The sequence below is a fragment of the Oncorhynchus clarkii genome, chromosome 21, assembly GCF_045791955.1.
Source record: "Oncorhynchus clarkii lewisi isolate Uvic-CL-2024 chromosome 21, UVic_Ocla_1.0, whole genome shotgun sequence".
NCBI lineage: Eukaryota > Metazoa > Chordata > Actinopteri > Salmoniformes > Salmonidae > Oncorhynchus > Oncorhynchus clarkii.
The window spans coordinates 40,867,519-40,883,670 of NC_092167.1; the positions used below are offsets into that span (position 1 = coordinate 40,867,519).

Sequence of the window (16,152 nt, forward strand, 5' to 3'; positions counted from 1 at the left end):
GCAGTCTACTGTGCTATATGTAGGCTAATCAAACTGCAGTCTACTGTGCTATATGTAGGCTAATCAAACTGCAGTCTACTGTGCTATATGTAGGCTAATCAAACTGCAGTCTACTGTGCTATATGTAGGCTAATCAAACTGCAGTCTACTGTGCTATATGTAGGCTAATCAAACTGCAGTCTACTGTGCTATATGTAGGCTAATCAAACTGCAGTCTACTGTGCTATATGTAGGCTAATCAAACTGCAGTCTACTGTGCTATATGTAGGCTAATCAAACTGCAGTCTACTTGTTTTGGTTTTTATTGATCTCGAGTAAAGTTTATCTGCTGCTGTTTTGGATATGTCATACATTTTCATATTCCCTTATTGTGTGTTTTGGCTTTGTATGGGGAGATTGAAAGCACAACTGTAAATTCAATGCACTCCTCCCATTCTCACCTTCTAAACTCAGCAAAAAAATAAATGTCCCTTTTTCAGGACCCTGTCTTTCAAAGATGATTCGTAAAAATCCAAATAACTTCACAGATCTTCATTGTAAAGGGTTTAAACACTGTTTCCCATGCTTGTTCAATGAACCATAAACAATGAATGAACATGCACCTGTGGAACGGTCATTAAGACACTAACAGCTTACAGACGGTAGGCAATTAAGGTCACAGTTATGAAAACTATGGACACTAAAGAGACCTTTCTACTGACTCTGAAAATCATCAATAGAAAGATGCCCAGGGTCCCTGCTCATCTGCATGAATGTGCCTTAGGCATGCTGCAAGGAGGCATGAGGACTGCAGATGTGGCCAGGGCAATAAATTGCAATGTCCGTACTGTGAGATACCTAAGACGGCGCTACAGGGAGACAGGACAGACAGCTGATCGTCCTCGCAGTGGCAGACCACGTGTAACAACACCTGCACAGGATCGGTACATCCGAACATCACACCTATGGGACAGGTACAGGATGGCAACAACAACTGCCCGAATTACACCAGGAACGCACTATCCCTCCATCAGTGCTCAGACTGTCAGCAATAGGCTGAGAGAGGCTGGACTCAGGGCTTGTAAGCCTGTTGTTAGGCAGGTCCTCATCAGACATCACCGGTAACAACGTCGCCTATGGGCACAAACCCACCATCACTGGACCAGACAGGATTGGCAAAAAGTGCTCTTCACTGACGAGTCGCGGTTTTGTCTCACCAGGGGTGATGGGTCGGATTCGCGTTTATCGTCGAAGGAATGAGCACTACACTGAGGCCTGTACTCTGGAGCAGGATCGATTTAGAGGTGGAGGGTCCGTCATGGTCTGGGGCGGTGTGTCACAGCATCATCGAACTGAGCTTGTTGTCAGTGCAGGCAATCTCAACGCTTTGTGTTACAGGAAAGACATCTTCCTCCCTCGTGTGGTACCCTTCCTGTAGGCTCATCCTGACATGACCCTCCAGCATGACAATGCAACCAGCCATACTGCTCGTTCTGTGTGTTTTCCTGCAAGACAGGAATGTCAGCGTTCTTCCATGGCCAGCGAAGAGCCCGGATCTCAATCCCATTGAGCACGTCTGGGACCTGTTGGATCGGAGAGTGAGTGCTAGAGCCATTCCCCCCAGAAAGGTCTGGGAACTTATAGGTGCCTTGGTGAAAGAGTGGAGTAACATCTCACAGCAAGAACTGGCAAATATGGTGCAATCCATGAGGAGGAGATGTACTGCAGTACCTAATGCAGCTGGTGGCCACACCAGATACCGACTGTTACTTTTGATTTTGACCCCCCTTTTGTTCAGGGACACATTATTAAATTTTTGTTAGTCACATGTCTGTGGAACTTGTTCAGTGTATGTTTCAGTTGTTGAATCTTATGTTCGTACAAATATTTACACATGTTAAGTTTGCTTAAAATACACGCAGTTGACAGTGAGAGGACGTTTCTTTTTTTGCTGAATTTATTAGTGATGGGTCGTTCGCGAACGAGTCGGCTCTAAGAGCCGGCTCTTGTAGGTGAAAGTTGGGAGCCAGCTCGGGTATCAGAAGAGCCTAATCTATTTATTAAAAAAATAAGGATATGAATAATCAAAATATTTAAATGAATAGAATGAAGTAATTAAAAGGATTAAAAAATAAAATAATATAGGCCTAAATGCTCAAGCGCACACATTCGTTCTTGACTGTCTGCTCAGACTAACAGCCTCACCTGTTGTTCCTGTCAATCAGACATGCAGTGTCAACCAATGAACCAAAGATGCGTGAGGGAGGGCCGAGCCAATTCACTCACAGTCACACACTTAGCAGCCGAGGAGAGAGAGGAAGGACAGCTGTGAAAACAACAGCTAGAAAATGAGTCGGAAGCACAGTAGCATTTGGGTGCATTCTAGTCATGTAGATAATGTTAGAGCACAGCGTAGAATTTGCCAAAACAAAATCTCATATAAAGCCGGTTCTACACACAACCTACACCGGCATATGCAAACTGTGCACCCAACTGTGAAGCGAGCTGTAGCGGAGCTTCGAGAAACTAGCGGGCCTGCTAGTGATAGTGGTGGAGCCAGCAATGTGTCCAGTCAGTCAAGTAGGCCTACTCCTGGACCCACAGCAACACAGTCTTCTATGGACCAGTTTATGCCAAAGTCTATGTCTGTAGCAAAACAAGGCCAAATTGATATTGCATAGGCTAAAATGATTGCCAACAATTTCCAGCCATTTTCGATCATGGAGATAAGAGGTTTTAGATATTATAGCAATAGTCTAAATCCAATGTACACAATTCCAAGCAGGAAAACCTTTCAAAATCACATATTCCACAACTGTACGAGAGGACACAGGCTTCAGTGCGGGAAAGAGTCCAAAAGGCTACTGCAGTTTGCCTTACCACACTGACTGATGGACATCAAGGGTAACCACTTCTTACATGTCGGTTACAATTCACTTCATTGAAGATTTTTCGGTGTCTAGCTGTCTTCTGGACTGCTTTGAGTTCAGTGACAGACACACCTCAGAGAACTTGGCAGAAGAACTGTTGAGAGTGGCCAGAGAATGGCAAGTAGATGGAAAGGTGGTCTGTTATGTTAGCTAACATAACCAAAGCCATGAAAATGTTTAAATGGACCCATCATCCATGTCTTGCCCACACAATCAACCTGATTGTAAGAGATGCTCTGAAGGTGAAGAAACCCACTGTGGACAAAGTTAAAGCAGCTGTGGAATACTTCCACAGGGTACAGTAGGTGCTGAAAAACTAAACTCTACACAACGCCAGATGGGCATGCCTGAGCTGAGGCCTTAGCAAGACTGCACTACAAGGTGGAATTCAAAATTGTATATGTTGAAGCGGTTTCTTGAGTCAAAGGATGCCATCATCTCTACCCTGGCCATTGTCAATGCACCTGTTGATGCTCTGACCCAAGAGGAATGGGAGGTGGTTGAGGAGGTGTGCAGAGTCCTGGAACCCTTTGAGCAGGTCACTGTGGAGAACAGTGGAGAGAGGTACAGTAAGCAGTTATTACTACATCATTATTTAATCGAATATTATATATGTACAGTTGAAGTCGGAAGTTTACATACACCTTAGCAAAATACATTTAAACTCAGTTTTTAACAATTTCTGACATTTAATCCTAGTAAAAATTCCCTGTCTTAGGTCAGTTAGGATCACCACTTTATTTTAAGAATGTGAAATGTCAGAATAACAGTAGAGAGAATGATTTAAGTTGTGTGAATTTTGTCCCATTCCTCCTGACAGAGCTGGTGTAACTGAGTCAGGTTTGTAGGCCTCCTTGCTTGCACACACACTTTTTCAGTTCTGCCCACAAATTTTCTATAGGATTGAGGTCAGGGCTTTGTGGTGGCCACTACAATACCTTGACTTTGTTGTCCTTAAGCCATTTTGCCACAACTTTGAAAGTATGTTTGGGGTCATTTTCCATTTGGAAGACCCATTTGTGAAAGCCTTAACTTCCTGACTAATGTCTTGAGATGTTGCTTCAATATATCCACCTAATTTTCCTTTCTCATGACGCCATCTATTTTGTGAAGTGCACCAGTCCCTCCTCCAGCAAAGCACCCCCACAACATGATGCTGCCACCCCTGTGCTTCACGGTTGGGATGGTGATCTTCTGCTTGCAAGCCTCCCCTTTTTCTTCCAAACTTGTGTTTCATCAGACCAGGGGACATTTCTCCAAAACGTATGATGTTTGTCCCAATGTGCAGTTGCAAACCGTAGTTTGGCTTTTTTATGGAGGTTTTGGAGCAGTGGCTTCTTCCTTGCTGAGCGGCCTTTCAGGTTGTCGATATAGGACTCGTTTTACGTGGATATAGATACTTTTGTACCTGCTTTGTACCTGCTTCCTCCAGCATCTTCTCATTTTTTGCTGCTGTTCTGGGATTGATTTGAACTTTTCACACCAAAGTAAGTTCATCTCTAGGAGACAGAGCGTGTCTCCTTCCTGAGCTGGCTGTGTGGTCCCATGGTGTTTATACTTGCGTACTATTGTTTGTACAGATGAACATGGTGCCTTCAGGCATTTGGAAATTGCTCCCAAGTATGAACCAGACTTGTGGAGGCTGAAGAAATTCGGTTTGTCACCAAAAGCACTCACAAACTTCTACAGATGCACAATCGAGAGCATCCTGGCGGGCTGTATCACCGCCTGGTACGGCAACTGCTCCGCCCACAATCGTAAGGCTCTCCAGAGGGTAGTGAGGTCTGCACAACGCATCACCGGGGGCAAACTACCTGCCCTCCAGGACACCTACACCACCCGATGTTACAGGAAGGCCATAAAGATCATCAAGGACATCAACCACCCGAGCCACTGCCTGTTCACCCCGCTATCATCCAGAAGGCGAGGTCAGTACAGGTGCATCAAAGCTGGGACCGAGAGACTGAAAAACAGCTTCTATCTCAAGGCCATCAGACTGTTAAACAGACACCACTAACATTGAGTGGCTGCTGCCAACACACTGACACTGACTCAACTCCAGCCACTTTAATAATGGGAATTGATGGGAAATGATGTAAATATATCACTAGCCACTTTAAACAATGCTACCTTATATAATGTTACTTACCCTACATTATTCATCTCATATGCATACGTATATACTGTACTCTATATCATCGACTGCATCCTTATGTAATACATGTATCACTAGCCACTTTAACTATGCCACTTTGTTTACATACTCACCTCATGTATATACTGTACTCGATACCATCTACTGTATCCTGCCTATGCTGCTCTGTACCATCACTCATTCATATATCCTTATGTACATATTCTTTATCCCCTTACACTGTGTATAAGACAGTAGTTTTGGTATTGTTAGTTAGATTACTTGTTGGTTATTACTGCATTGTCGGAACTAGAAGCACAAGCATTTCGCTACACTCGCATTAACATCTGCTAACCATGTGTATGTGACAAATAAAATTTGATTTGATTTTGATTTGATTTCTGCGGTCTTGGCTGATTTATTTTGATTTTCCCATGATATCAAGCAAAGAGGCACTGAGTTTGAAGGTATGCCTTGAAATACATCCACAGGTACACTTCCAATTGACTCAAATTATGTAAATTAGCCTATCAGAAGCTTCTATATCCATGACATAATTTTCTGGAATTTTCCAAGCTGTTTAAAAGCAGTCAACTTAGTGTATGTAAACTTCTGACCCACTGGAATTGTGATGCAGTGAAATAATCTGTCTGTAAACACTTGTTAGAAAAATTACTTGTGTCATGCAAAAAGTAGATGTCATAACCGACTTGCCAAAACTACAGTTAAGAAGAAATTTGTGGAGTGGTTGAAAAACAAGTTTTAATGACTCCAACCTAAGTGTATATAAACTTCTGACTTCAACTGTATATGAGCAGTAGATGAGAATGTAGTATCAGTAGACAAAATATGAACCTGAACTCATAACTTACTGTTCTCTCGTTTCAGCTATGTGACAGTCTCAAAAATGATACTCCTGTGTAAGGGTCTACAGCGAATCACAGCCAGCCGCCAGCGAGAAGCAAATGTAACCACAGGACATGTGACAGAGTTGATCGACACCCTATGTTCATCAATGGACAGAAAGTTCCATAGAATGGAATATGATCATGCGCTATCAGAAACCGCTGCACTTGACCCCAGGTTTAAGAAGTTAGCCTTCAGTGATGCCAGAGCGATTGATGAGGCTCTTCAAAGAATAACCTCAGCAGCAGGGAGGGACAGCTCCAGCAGTCAGTTGGCTCAGGCACCAGGGCAACAGGAAGAAGAGGGAGCAGATGGAGCAGAAGCACCAGCAGTAGTACCACAAACGTCTGCTGTTTGGATGCTGTTTGACGAGAGAGAAACTGGGGATGCAGCACGAAGGAATCCCTCAGCAGATGCCATAATGGAGGTCCGATCCTATTTGGAGGAGCCCCTCCTCTGCAGATCCTCTGAGCTGGTGGAAGAACAAGGCCTCTGTCCACCCACGGCTTACTAAGTCATGACAGGGAGACTCTGCATAGTGGCCACATCCGTTCCCTCTGAGAGGGTCTTCTTGAAAATGGGACAAATAATTACTGAGAGAAGAATCCGCATCAGCCCCTCGAAAGTGAGGCAGCTTGCTTTTCTGAATGCAAATCTCTCATAAAAGCAAAATATGATCAGCATTGCTGTGTGCTGCTGGTTATAACATGGCAATAAAGAAGAGAGAGAAAAGAGGGACCAGTTTAATGTTTTAAGTGGGATGCTGCAGTTTTGCACATTGTTATTGATTTGTCTTTGATATGGTGCAATATTCTATTATTATGCTGTTCAGATTGTATTCGTTTTGAATGGTTAGATTTATATGCACTTTGTTTATATACATTACAAATGTATAATTTAAATGCAAATGTTTAATAGTATTATGTTACATAACAAACCAATGCATTTTTACATACATTGTGGTTAAGGTAGATTATGATTTCATTTAATAATTTAATCATAGTCAAACTATCGCAAACGGTTTGACTTGAAAAAATACAAAACATATTTTTTTTAAAGAGCCGTTTGGGAGCCAGAAGAGCCGAGCCGAACGAGCCGGCTCACTGAAAAGAGCCGGAATGCCCATCACCACCTATTGCCGATGGCCGAAAAACTAGTAGTGCGCTATGATAACATATGGGGAGGGGCATCCGAGCAGTGAGCTATGTTGTATTTGGTTGTATGTGTAACTTCTTATTTATACCTCAATGTGTGTAACTACGAGCCGGGGAGATGATGAAGATTAGCCTACGCGCTATGTAAAATTGTTACAGCAGCACAGCCATTCGTAACTATTTGGCGCTCGCGCCACGTGGAGCGAAAGGCTACATTTATCGTGTTACATTTTATCCTACATGTTATCGCTTTGGTTTTTAGCAACAACCGTCTTTTTTTGTTGCGTTGCAATAATGAAAACACAGTGATCTGACTGCCGCACTTCTCATCTCTACAAGGTTAGTTGGCGTGACATGACTCTTCTTGCCTAAACCACGATTTGACATGAAAGGCGGGAATTAATTGTTACAGTGTTAAACATAATTGTAGCAATGAATTGTTTTACAATCGTGTGAACGGGCAACGTTTGGCAGGTTTTCTTTATTATTGGTCGTTAGGTGATGCGACACGACAACGGCTCTTGTTCGCCTGGCTGCGCGGTTTCTGTGACGGATAAATGGGCCTCTGCTCTCTTATAATATTGCTAGAATAACGTCGCTTGCTACAACGGTCAAATGGGTTGTTTAGTGAAATTAGATGATTGGAAATGTGCGGACGGGATTTTTCTTTTTTTTCTCAAAATCACATTCCCAACGTCTTTAGGCTGAGCACTTACTCAAAATGCATATGCCAACGCAGGCATGTTGTCATTCACACATGGCTAAATCTTACATAACATCCATGTGTGGATTACAGCCTGCCTCGGTTGGCATATGCATTTTGAGTAAGTAACTAAACAACCCATTTGACCATCACTCACAGAGAGGCTGCTGTCTATATACAGACTCGAAATCATTGGCCACTTTAATAAATGGATCACTTGTCATTTTAATAATGGCACTTTAATCTCATACGTATATACTGTATTCTATTCAATCTATTGCATCTTGCCTGTGCTGCTCGGTTATCGTTCATCCATGCATTTATATGTACATATTCATATTCCACCCCTTTACTTAGATTTGTGTGTATTAGGTAGTCGTTGTGGAATTGTTAGATGACTTGTTAGATATTACTGCACTGTCGGAACTAGAAGCACAAGCATTTCGCTACACTCGCATTAACATCTGCTAACCGTGTGTATGTGACCAATAAAATTTGATTTGATATATATATATACAATTTATGCTTGCTCTGGCAATGGGGTCCAGAACGTACTAAGGGTGTGGCACAATAGCGGAGTCTGGAAGCCAAATCTAGCTCCATCCATCCCCATGCGCCTCCCAAATGTAACAATGGCCTTCTCCCATTTGACTGTCTGCCCATCTCATTTCATTACTGTCTGAATAGTGTCAAACGACTTATATATATATATATATCTTTCAAAAGATATTAGCATACTTTCAATATCATCCCTCAAAAAAGTAGTCGAATTTTGAGTGCTCATTTAATGTTCAAAGCATCTAACCTGTGTTTTTAATTTTATTTTCCACCTGGACATAGCCCTAAACCATGTCAAAATATGTAGAATAGCAGGAAATTAGCTTTAAAATATTCAATGCCCTCCCTTCTAGGGTTTGTGCCAGTGGGCAAGGAAATTCACACAGCAAATTTCACTCCAAACTTTCTTCAAAAGTTGGCAGCCCTGAAAATGCATGTGTTGATGAATTGCAGGTGGCCAGTCCACCTGCATGGTGTGTGTGAGCTTTGAGAAATAAATGTACACGTTATTCAATTGGTTCACCCAAACTGCTTGCCCGCGCCAAGGGCGTCTGCGTAGCCAGGTTATATTTTAGATGCAAGCTCCGCCTCTCCCAGCTACTCATTGGTTTTTAAAAGCATGTACACAGGTGGGTGATTAAAAGATGAACTAGGTGTCCAGTTGGTGGCGGTAATGCACCTTAAATTTGTTTGCCAACCGCCATATAAAATCCACAGAAGAAGAAGACAGATGAAGGAGGAGAGATTTATCAAAGAAAACAAACAAAGCTAACCTAGGTTTCCTCTTTTTATCTGTGGATTAATTGTCAGAGTAGAGAACACATGATTTTGTTTGAATCAACATGGGTCAAAATTCTACAAAGATCCAGTTGGTAGAGCAGGAGTACTTGCAATGCCAGGGTTGTGGGTTTGATTCCCACTGGGGACTTGTACGAAAAAAATATGAAACTGTAAGTTTCTCTGGATAAGAGCATCTGCTAAATAACTAAAATGTATTTAAAAAAAAAAAAAAAAAAGGAGCATATGAATTTCAGGTAAAATAACAACCCAATGTTTAATTTCCAGGACAAATTAGCTAGCCACAGCAAGCTAGCTAAATGTCCATGAATGTTTCATGTGTGTTTCGACCTATCCCCAAATTAATATAGTTGGTTCACAGTTGATTTAGGTATTTTAACCAGCGTGTCATGAACATGTCTGGTGGAGATAGACAAAATCAACATGCACAGGATGGTGCACGCGCGGAGCCTATCTGATCAGCTTGTTACGCCTCGTTATTGAGCAAAATGGTATGCAGCAGCATCATATGTATGCAACAAAAGTTCAACATTCACCTTCTGCAATCATTTCTGTCAAGCTGTCTACACATACAATTTTTTGTTGTTGTGTGTTTTTAAAACATTTTTACCCCCCTTTTCATGGTATCCAATTTTTACTAGCTACTATCTTGTCTCATCGCTACAACTCCAGTATGGGCTCGGGAGAGATGGTTGAAAGTCATGCGTCCTCCAATACACAACCCAACCAAGCTGCACTGCTTCTTAACACAGCGCGCATCCAAGCCGGAAGCCAGCCGCACCAATGTGTCGGAGGAAACACCGTGCACCTGGCAACCTTGGTTAGCGTGCACTGCGCCCGGACGACGCTATGCCAATTGTGCGTTGCCCCACGGACCTCCCGGTCGAGGCCGGTTATGACAGAGCCTGGGCGCGAACCCAGAGTCTCTGGTGGCACCGCTGGCGCTGCAATACAGCGCCCTTAACCAATGCACCACCCGGGAGGCGCTACACATGCAATTTGATGCATACGTTCGATAAATCGAATCGAACTTATCCTCTGCAGCAGAGGTAACTCTGGGTCTTCCTTTCCTGTGGCGGCCCTCATGAGAACCAGTTTCATCATAGCGCTTTTGGTGGTTTTTGTGACTGCACTTGAAACTTTCAAAGTTCTTCAAATGTTCCGTATTGACTGACCTTCATGTCTTAAAGTAATGGTGGACAGTTGTTTCTCTTTGCTTACTTGAGCTGTTCTTGCCATAATATGGACTTGATCTTTTATGAAATAGTGCTATCTTCTGTATACCACCCCTAACTTGTCACAACACAACTGCTCAAAAGCATTAAGAAAGAAAGAAATTCCACAAATTAACTTTTAGCAAGTTAATTAACCTGTTAATTGAATTGCATTCCAGGTTACTACCTCATGAAGCTGGTTTAGAGAATACCAAGAGTGTGCAAAGCTGTCATCAAGGCAAGGCTGTTAGCTGATCCATCGGCCAGTTTCTTGGATCACTATACCCATTTTGCCAATTGGACTTGGACCACTCTGCTACTTGGAACCCTACTAATTCCATGACTGGTCTATCGATGTCACCGCACGAGGAGGCAAAAACAGAGTTTTCCCCATCGCAACGTCCCTCTAAGGCCATTCTGCTAACTTGCTAGCCCCGGCCTGCTAACTGCTAGCCTGCTAGCCTCGGCCTGCTAACTGTCAGAATCGCCGTGTCCCCAGCCAGCCCAACCACTCACTGGACCCATACAATTCACTTGGCTGCGCATGCCTCTCCCTAATATCAATATGCCTTGTCCATTACTGTCCTGGTTAGTGATTACTGTCTTATTTCACTGTAGAGCCTCTAGCCCTGCGCAATATGCCATAAAGAACCGTGTTGTTCCATCTCCCACATATGCGATGACATCACCTGGTTTAAATGTCTCTAGAGACTATCTCTCTCATCATTACTCAATGCCTAGGTTTACCTCCAATGTACTATCTTCCTACCATTCCTTTGTCTGTACATTATGCCTTGAATCTATGCTATCGTGCCCAGAAACCTGCTCCGTTTACTCTCTGTTCTGAACGTGCTAGACGGCCAGTTCTTATAGCCTTTATCCGTACCCTTATCCTACTTCTCCTCTGTTCCTCTGGTGATGTAGAGGTTAATCCAGGACCTGCAGTGCCTAGCTCCACTCCTACTCCCAAGGTGCTCTCATTTGTTGACTTTTGTAACTGTAAAAGCCTTGGTTTCATGCATGATACCATTAGAAGCCTACTCCCTAAGTTTGCTTTATTCACTGCTTTAGCACATTCTGCCAACCCGGATGTCTTAGCCGTGTCTGAATCTTGGCTTAGGAAAACCACCAAAAGCCCTGAAATTTCTATCCCTAACTATAACATTTTCCACCAAGATAGAACTGCCAAAGGGAGCGGTGTTGCAATCTACTGCAGAGATAGCCTGCAGAGTTCTGTCTTACTATCCAGGTCTGTACCAAAACAAGTCGAGCTTCTACTTCTAAAAATTCACCTTTCCAGAAACAAGTCTCTCACCGTTGGCGCTTCCTATAGACCACCCTCTGCCCCCAGCTGTGCCCTGGACACCATATGTGAATTGATTGCCCCCCATCTATCTTCTGAGCTCATGCTGATAGGTGACCTAAACTGGGACATGTTCAACACCCTGGCCATCCTACAATCTAAGCTTGATGCCCTCAATCTCACACAAATTATCAATGAACCTACCAGGTACAACCCCAAATCTGTAAACACGGCACCCTCATAGATATCATCCTAACATTACGGGCATCCGTAATGGGTCTGCGGTCAAACGACCAACCCTCATCACTGTCAAACGCTCCCTAGAACACTTCAGTGAACAGGCCTTTCTAATCGACCTGGCCGGGGTATCCTGGAATGACATTGACCTCTTCCTGTCAGTAGAGGATGCCTGGTTATTCTTTAAAAGTGCCTTCCTCACCATCTTAAATAAGCATGCTCCGTTCAAAAAAATGTAGAACCAGGAATAGATATAGCCCTTGGTTCACTCCAGACCTGTCTGCCCTTGACCAGCACAAAAACATCCTGTGGCGTTCTGCATTAGCATTGAATAGTCCCCGTGATATGCAACTTTTCAGGGAAGTTAGGAACCAATATACACAGGCAGTTAGGAAAGCGAAGGCTAGCTTTTTCAAACTGAAATTTGCATCCTGTAGTACAAACTCAAAAAAGTTCTGGGACACTGTAAAGTCCATGGAGAGTAAGAACACCTCCTCCCAGCTGCCCACTGCACTGAGGCTAGGAAACACTGTCACTACCGATAAATCCACAGTAATTGAGAATTTCAAGAAGCATTTTTCTACGGCTGGCCATGCTTTCCACCTGGCTACCCCTACCCCGGTCAACAGCCCTGCGCTCCCCACTGCAACTCACCCAAACCTCCCCCACTTTTCCTTCACCCAAATCCAGATAGCTGATGTTCTGAAAGAGCTGCAAAGCCTGGACCCCTACAAATCAGCCGGGCTAGACCATCTGGACCCTCTCTTTCTAAAATTATCTGCCGAAATTGTTGCAACCCCTATTACTAGCCTGTTCAACCTCTTTCATATCGTCTGAGATTCCCATTGATTGGAAAGCTGCCGTGGTCATCCCCCTCTTCAAAGGGGGAGACACTCTAGACCCAAACTGCTACAGACCTATATCTATTCTACCCTGCCTTTCTAAGGTCTTTGAAAGCCAAGTTAACAAACAGTTTACCGACCATTTCGAATCTCACCGTACCTTCTCCGCTATGCAATCTGGTTTCAGAGCTGGTCATGGGTGCACCTCAGCCACGCTCAAGGTCCTAAATGATATAATAACCGCCATCAATAAGAGACATTACTGTGCAGCCGTATTCATCGACCTGGCTAAGGCTTTCGACTCTGTCAATCACAACATTCTTATTGGCAGACTCAACAGCCTTGGTTTCTCAAATGATTGCCTCGCTTGGTTCACCAACTACTTCTCCGATAGAGTTCAGTGTGTCAAATCGGTGGATCTGTTGTCCGGACCTCTGGCAGTCTCTATGGGGGTGCCACAGGGTTCAATTCTCGGGCCGACTCTCTTCTCTGTATACATCAATGATGTCGCTCTCACTGCTGGTGATTCTCTAATCCACCTTTACGCAGATGACACCATTCTGTATACCTCTGGCCCTTCTTTGGACACTGTGTTAACTAACCTCCAGATGAGCTTCAATGCCATACAACTCTCCTTCCGTGGCCTCCAACTGCTCTTAAATGCAAGTAAAACTAAATGCATGCTCTTCAACTGTTTGCTGCCTGCGCCTGCCCGCCCGTCCAGCATCACTATTCTGGATGGTTCTGACGTAGATTATGTGGACAACTACAAATGCCTAGGTGTCTGGTTAGACTGTAAACTCTCCTTCCAGACTCACATTATACAATCGGCTTCCTATTTCGCAACAAAGCACCCTTCACTCATGCTGCCAAACATACCCTCGTGAAACTGACTATCCTACCGATCCTCGACTTCGGTGATGTCATTTACAAAATAGCCTCCAACACTCTACTCAATAAATTGGATGCAGTCTATCACAGTGCCACCTGTTTTGTCACCAAACCTCCATATACCACTGTGACCTGTATGCTCTCGTTGGCTGGCTCTCGCTTCATACTCATCGCTAAACCCACTGGCTCCAGGTCATCTACAAGTCTCTGCTTGGTAAAGCCCCGCCTTAGCTCACTGGTCACCATAGCAGCACCCACCCGTAGCATGCGCTTCAGCAGGTATATCTCACTGGTCACCCCCAAAGCCAATTCTTCCTTTGTCCGCCTCTCGTTCCAGTTCTCTGCTACCAATGACTGAAACGAACTGCAAAAATCTCCCTCACTAGCTTTAAGCACCAGCTCTCAGAGCAGCTCACAGGTCACCTCACCTATACATAGATCATCTGTAAATAGCCCATCCAATCTACCTCATCCCCATACTGTATTTATTTATTTATCTTGCTCCTTTGCACCCCAGTGTCTCTACTTGCACATTCATCTTCTGCACACCCTACCACTCCAGTGTTTAATTGCTATATTGTAATTACTTCACCACCATGGCCTATTTATTCCCTTTCCTCTCTAATCTTACCTCATTTGCACATGCTGTATATAGATTTTTCTAGTGTATTATTGATTGTATGTTTGTTTTTATTCTATGTGTAACTCTGTGTTGTTGTATGTGTCGAACTGCTTTGCTTTATCTTGGCCAGGTCACAGTTGTAAATGAGAACTTGTTCTCGACTAGCCTACCTGGTTAAATAAAGGTGAAATAAATCAAATAAAATGGCAAAGGGTGTGTACTCTGAAGAATCTCAAATATAACATATATTTGATTTGTTTAACACTTTTTCTGGTTACTACATGATTCCATATGTGTTATTTAATAGTACTGATGTCTTCACTATTATTCTACAATGTAGAAACTAGTAAGAATAAAGAAAAACCCTTGAATGAGTAGGTGTGTCCAAACTTTTGACTGGTACTGTACATTCATTTCCAATGGAACACTCCGTTTGCCTTGCAGCACTGCGTTGCAGAAGCAGTTGCAATGCGTTCTGTGTGGTACATACGTTGGATTTGTCTAACGTGTGCATTAAATTGTGTGTGTAGATGGCTTGACAGAAATGACAGCAGAAGGTGAATGTTGAACTTTTGTTACATACATATGATGCTGCTGCGTACCATTTTGATTGGTACTGTGCTTCCGTTGTACCTAAACGCAATGACGCTGTCCGTGTGATCGAGGCGTTAGGCCATGCCCTCATGGTCGTCATTCAGCCAGTCAGCCTTTACAAATGGAATCTGTCACATCATCCGCCTTGACGAAGTGCTTGGTCACTCCTTCATGGAAATCATCACCAAGGACATGTAGGCTATCTTTGAATATTCATAATGTTGAATGGAATTTGCTGTAGTCCACCATGCGACATTGCTGCTTACTAGACACCACATGGCCAAGATTGACACAATGGAGGATTACTCCTACTCCCTGATAGGTGTAAAAAACCGCGTGGCTTTTACTCCATTTCTTCTTGGTGACCAGACAGGTTTATTTCATACGGGTTTCTGCCATATGATTTCGAACTGGAAATGTTCAGCACTGAAAATGTACAGTTCTACTGAGAAGGGCCCAAATTATTATTTTTGGGATCACAATTTTCCCCACATATAGATGTAATCAATGTAATTGTCTGCATAATTTACAAATCCCCCATATATTTTTTAGTACATATGTATTCCCATATTTTCCCCTAACCCTACCACCCCTCACCTAATTGGAGCAAACTAATGGACAACAACAGGCTTCTACATCCAGCTTATACATACTATATACATTTTACGGACACAGTATATTTTACAATAATGATCTTTTGTTTGTTTTTAGTCCCGTCCTTCAGCGACCCTCAACCTCCCATCTATCTGAACACATCCAGTTTTCATGTCTATTTGCCATATATTTTTTGAACTGTTCTGTGATGTTCCACAACGGTTCTGAACCTTTTCTATTCTCGTAGTTTCTACAGATTGTAAAGGAAAGATAAACCTTTTTGCTAAGAGTATTATTGATCGATTGACTATGACTTTTTAAATCACTAAGCAGTGCTATTTGCAGAGTTGGCTCCAGGTAAATGTTGCAATTCTTCAGCCATTTCTGAACCTGCGACCAAAAACAGGCTACTTAAGGACAGTACCAAAACAAATGATCTAATGACTCTGCCTCGTCACAGCAAAATCTGAAGAGCTGGTATGGTTGTATCACCCATATATATAACATTATATTGGTTTCAAGAATTTTGTATAATTTAAATAGAACAATTAATACGTTTTGAATCCAGCTTAGTTCTGTGTATCAGTTCATAAACCATGGGCTCAAGCTGGCTAGATTTACATCTAGGTTATTTTCATTGTCTCCCTGTATAGCCTAAATAAATAAGCCTAATACGTAAAATGAGCTATTTGA

At 43.0% G+C, this 16,152-nt stretch overlaps 1 protein-coding gene across 2 annotated transcripts in view; it reads left to right on the forward strand.

Annotated features, from left to right (window-relative positions):
- The window catches only part of LOC139379031 (equilibrative nucleoside transporter 2-like), a 56,985-nt gene that overhangs the window by 11,505 nt on the left and 29,328 nt on the right, over window positions 1-16,152 (forward strand). Inside the window, exon 1 of one of the 2 annotated variants that reach the window (XM_071121755.1) lies at window positions 7,052-7,442. The exons of the other annotated variant lie outside the window; for it this stretch is intronic. The gene's annotated coding sequence lies outside the window, so the exon portion shown is untranslated. Of the gene's footprint in view, window positions 1-7,051; window positions 7,443-16,152 lie in introns of those variants that run through there. 2 annotated transcript variants of the gene reach the window in all.